We start from the raw sequence: 6,000 nt of genomic DNA on the forward strand, positions 1-6,000 counted from the left end.
AATTTAGAGATATGTTAATTTAGGTCTAATGTTTAGTTTAGGTCTCTGTATAAATTTAAATAATAAATGGATAACCTCCTTATCTCATTTTGGTATACAGATATACCTAAATGCAAAATGTGTTTATAAATGTATTTATATATGGCAACAAGTATAAACTTATTGACATAATCAATATACTTGAATTAATCTTTATAATTAATACATTAATTAATATATATTACAGCAATACAGCACGTACACAGCTAATACCAACCAACACAAACCAATGTACTGTAATAATACATGTCACTCATATATAATATAATTATACAGTATGTAGAACATATATCATCACAGCACATCAATCCATACCAATAAGTATCAGCCACACACACATTATATTACTGCAATATATATTTAATTATACAGTATATATATAATATGCATATATAGTATACATATTAATTTATATACAAATTAAGTATAGATCTAGAAATAGAATTAGATATACCTTTATTATATTTTATTTATACCCATACCTAATTAGGTGAACTGTAATTAGGCAAATATATTTATATTATGTATTTATAACAATATATAAAGTATTCTTAATTGTACCACCTGTTGATAACTAAGAAATTGAGAAAACCCTTTTCTGAGTATCTCCTATTTGAGACAGCACGTCCCTCCCCCATAGGGTAAAGGGGAGCGTAGGAACTACATAGGGTTGGAAAGTTCCACAGGTATCCTCAAACTGCCAATCTAACATTTTTGAACTTTTAACTACTGTGGGGGCTTGAGGGCAAATGAAACAAAATTTGACCCCTGAAATCTATCAGGGCAACTTGCCAATCATCACTATTTTGTAAAAGACTTGCAGTTGATCCTTATTGAATGGAATTACTATATTTGCTACTTCTTTTCTAAAAAGTTCCACACTTCTTTTTTCCTCCTTTTAAAATTAATTGTGCCACCAAGCTGGGATAAGATAAAACTATTTTTCTTGGGGCCACTGGTAGATGGAACCAATGGGCCTTTTTGTCACAAGCACCCTGTAGGTGTATGTTTTATGGCAAGAATAATTTAATCTCATCTGTTGGTAATATTAATCCTAATTAACTGATCATTTAAAGTTTCATCTACTTTAACAAGAGCCGACTCTGTCTCATTAGTTAACTTTCTCTTAGAACTGGAATTAGGGTCGCTTTTTAAGCAATCAAAAAAAGCTTTAAATCTGCAGTAGTCAGTTTTAAACGTGGGCGTATCCAATTAATGTCCCCTAATAATTTTTGGAAATCATTTAGAGTTAGTAAACAATCTCTCCGCAGCTTCAAAGGGGCATCATCAGTTTTCAAAACTTTTGGCAGACCTAAATATGAGAAGCAAGTAAAGAGGTGTTGCACAACATCTTGATAAGCTTCTCCAGTTATCGTTTTGTAACCGAAATCTGGTCTACAGCTTTTTAGATGACAAGCAACCATCTAATCTTTGCTTGAGTACTTCCAGCAATGGGGAACTCACTATTCTTCAAGGTTTTAAACTCTCCCTCACCTTTTTCTCTACAGCATTCCCACCCCGCATACCACTTTCTCTAATCCCACCAACTCATTTTCAGGAGTATGTGTTGGCCAGGAGCTGGGTCACTCTTTCCCGGAAATGTTAAGAGACATCTGTTCCTGTGTCTAATGGCCCTGACATTTTATTTCCTTGAATTAAAAAAAAAATTTAAAGGTCTAGAAGCTCTAATGTCCTGTACCCAAAAGGCTAGATCACTAGATCTAAACGCTCTGTGGCTCTTAGCTTGAGAAGTCAAGTTTTTCCCTGTCTGATAAGGTAAAAGCAAAAACTGTGTTATTCTTTGACCTTTATTAATTTGCACAGTTTTGGTAGGCGGCGAGATCAAAACTTTGATTTCTCCAATATAATCAGAATCTAGTACATCATACACCACTGAAATTTCTTGAAAAGAAAGTGAGCTACGCCCTAGCACAAGTCCTACAATGCCCTCAGGTGGGGGGCCAGCCACTCCCATTGGAATCGGAGCAACCAGCACGTCAGGGGTTAATACTGTTGCTAAATCCCCTTACCGTTCTGCTTGGTCATAAGAGAAACACTTTTTATTGTAGAATCCTTTTCTATTACGATTATTTTTTCTTTCCTTTTTTCTTTTTCACTTTTTTCTTTTTATTTTTCTCCTTTTTTTTTTTTTTTTTTCCGCTTGGGTGAGGCCCCCCCTGAGGGGTTTTTCTGCAAGGAGCGGGCTCTGTATATTGTGTATTCTTTAAAAGCCCCTTTGTTTAAAAGAATTTTTTTAAAATCTTTTTCAGCCTTAGGCAATGCTCTGGGAGGCTTTGGATGTAAACTGGGGGATTCCTAGGCCCTGGGATGTGCAAGTGGAGGTGGGGTAGTCGCCTTAAATCAGAAATTGTTGGATAAATTTTTAAAGGTTTGTGTAGAGGGGGAGGGGGCTCACCAGGGTGCCCGGCCACTGCGTCCTGTAAGCCCTCTCCTTCCTCCGGAGGCAGAGCACAGTCTCCCTTCTTTTCTTCGTCAATGGCAGAAAATATGATCTGCGCAGAAGGTGGAGACCCACTACCATCCACCGCTATAGCCTCTCCCATAGGCTATGCAACAGCCTCATGACGGGGGTCCAGAACATTTTTAATCATACTTATAGGATAAGTTTTTAGTTGCTTTTTTACCTTCACCCAAGTTTCTAAATTAACAGTACCCTCTTCTGGAAACCAAAGACACTATTCTTGTACAAATGAAAAAAAATGACTGAATGGTAGATTTTTTAACTTTGATTCCTCTCTTACTTAATAACTGCAAAATTACTCCTATAAAGAGCTGTCTTTCATTTGATTCAGTGTTACCCATGTCAGAAAATTAAGTATGGTAGAAGATATAGTTTTAGTTTTCAAAGATCAGGTTTTCCTTCAACCTTTTAACTCTAGAAACCGGGTTTTCTCTCTAACCCTTTAACACTTTCAATACTTCCCACTCCTCTCGCCCTGTCTATCCTACAGGGGGGGTCTGCAGCACGCTGAGTGGGGTCTTAGCCATCCCAAAAACTCAACACAGGGGGAACAATAGGGCTGATGACCCTAATTGTTCCGAGGGGGGAGCAATAGGGCTGATGACCCTAAATGCTCTGAGGGGGGAGCAGCAGGGCTGATGACCCTAACTGCTCTGTGGGGGAACAACAGGGCTGATGACCCAAATTGTTCCGGGGGTGGGGGTGGGGGGGCAATAGGGATGATGACCCTAATTGCTCTGAGGGACCTACCTTCGAAAAGCCTGTCCAGGCGCCACTTGCCGGGGTCCAGCCCCAGCTGATCCAGGGTATTCGAAGGAGAGACGGCATCGGCGACCTATTTATTTAAATATTCATCAAAGATGTAAAGAGTAATAGAATGAGGATAGCTCAGTGAGGAAATTCAGTGGAGAAAAGAGGCTGAAAAATTCAGCCAGAAGGTGAGAGAAAGAACGACATGGGGAGACCAAGTTTCGGTGAACAAGGCCCGCACTTTATTTTCCAAAGTAGTTTTTATACCTTAAGTTATGCATAGAGGATAATGGGGGAAGGGGTAGAGTCATGCAGTAAGCCAGGCTTTCTTCCTGCAAACTTATCATATGCAAAAGTTTAGGTGATTTGCATCATCTTCTGGCCCGGAGGCCTGTTAACATCTTAAGACCCTTTCTTCAGAAAACTTATTTTTCTCTAAAGGTGATTAGTCAGGTGCCACCCTGCAAAAGCATGAAAGTTGCATTCCTATAGGGCAAAGGTGTGGTGGGCTACAACAAGAAAAAGAATTAACTCAAGGGTCCAAGGTTACAAACATTAAAGCTACTACCTACACCAATTATATTAATCAATACACTGCCAGGGACGCAGCAGGTAAGGGACATGGAAACTTAGCAGCAAACATTGGCCCAACAAGGGAAAAACCCTTCACCAATACAATTTCTAATCAATCTTTTAACTGCTCAAAGGAATCTGTGTTTAGACAGTTTAGAACATCTCCTGCCTCTCACAGTTGGGAGGCTCTGAACAATCACATGTGGCCGGAAAAACCTATTCAGGCAGGCTAGAGGACTTCCAAAGGAGTTTGTAGGTTGAAACACTGTCACACCCAGGAACTTTATTAACTGGAGCTGTAAGTTAACTCTTCTTTTAGAGAGAGGTAGTGGGGGACAGCCCCCCATAAAGTAAGAGGTGTAGGTGAGAGCACAAAGCAGAAAGTAGGCAGACTCTGGTTTTGGGGGTAGATGCTCGAGAATTTCCAGGGGGACTCCTGAGGCTCGATCCCGCCTTTGCGTATGCCGAGCCTCCTTCCTCATGACCTTTGCCATGGGCGGAGCTCCTGCTCCCGGCATCTCCCCCTTTTTTATTTCTTAAAACAGCCAGATTCAGCTCAGGTGCGAGCTTCTGAATGTTCTGCCGAAGAATCCTGACAATACAAGGAAGAATGATTATGAGAAGCAAAATTAAAGCACCAACAGATTAGACAGAATGTTTTTTCCTGAAATGAAGTTAGAGAAAGTGTGAAAAAAGTCATTAGCTGCTCCAGCGGTGGTAAAATCCAGTCGAGAGTGTTCCAGGGTCTGTATTTGATTATGACGTTTCCCTAAGTCCAGGCCAATGTCAGAGCTGTTCCAAACACCTGAGATATGATTTTTTATTTTTTCCCATTCATAATCTGTCTCGTTTACCTTTAAAGATGTCACACATATCCACCGGTAATCAGCGTGGCAAGACAGAGCCATTTTCACTTTTAAAGCCTGTAACTCAGTCCCAATATGCATTATTGCCTCTTCCAAGGCATCTACCCTCATCTCCAACTTTCTGTCTATAGTTTCCTGTGTTGCTAGAGTTAGAGAAACATTTTTAGACATGGTATCAACATATTGGGCAGTATGCACTTGTTGAATCAATGATATTGCTGCCACAGTAACAGAAGTAATTGCTGCTATTAAAGCTGATATTCCTAAAATAAGTAAGCCCACAAATCGCCGTTGTTGCATTAAATCTTGTAGTTGTTGTAGTACAGCAAGACCAATAATTATCATATCAACAAGTGGTTACATCATAAGATAAGGTGGACGTTGTAACACTACAAAGGAGCAAACATTATATTGAGGGTTTAAACAAGATGAGAGCATGCATTGTTCATTAGTCACTACATTGGGTCCACCAGTGAAAGTCATATGTACATTAAGTTTTCCAGAATCGTTGGTAAAGAGAAAAACATAAGGAGAGGGTAGACAAGCCAAAACAGAATAAGTAGAATTATTTTCTGGTTGGAGTTCGCGCTGCAGCAGCCCCGTCGGTCTAGCCAGGATCTCGATGTTTATCTTGCCTCCCCTTGCGGCGGGCTTCTTTTGTGATTGAAGCAATGGGGGAACCGGATGTCTGGGGGACTGCAACACGGCGAATCAGCCTGTCCCAGATCTAAATTGGAGAATCTGCATCCTATGGAAAAATACAAGCACATCCTCGACTGCTAGTTAATAATGGGTCAGGACCCTTCCATTGTCCTGAGAGGAGGTCCTTCCATTTGACTAATGGTTTTGCATTCAGTTGCTCTGGGCACCAATGGCGAAGCATTGCGGTAGTTCCGGCTGAATCAATATTTAAAGTATTTATTACGAAAAGTGCATGTTGCAAGATTTGATGGGGAGAACTATACTTAAACTCCCCTTCTTTTAACTTTTGAATTTGGATTTTTAATATTTGATGTGCTCTTTCCACAATGGCTTATCCCTGTGGGTTATAAGGGATGCCTGTATTATGTTTGATTTGAAACTTTATACAAAATTCCGGAAAAGACTTAGACGTGTAAGCAGGAGCATTGTCAGTTTTCAAAGCTTTTGGCAGGCCCAAATATGAAAAACAAGTAAAGAGATGTTGTATTACATCTTTAATCGCCTCTCCGGTACGAGCAGTTGCAATAATAACGTGAGAAAAGGTATCTACAGTTACATGAACAAAGGACAGTTTTCCAAATGAAGAGA

The sequence above is a fragment of the Bos indicus genome, chromosome 3 (genome assembly GCF_029378745.1).
Source record: "Bos indicus isolate NIAB-ARS_2022 breed Sahiwal x Tharparkar chromosome 3, NIAB-ARS_B.indTharparkar_mat_pri_1.0, whole genome shotgun sequence".
Classification (NCBI taxonomy): Eukaryota; Metazoa; Chordata; class Mammalia; order Artiodactyla; family Bovidae; genus Bos; species Bos indicus.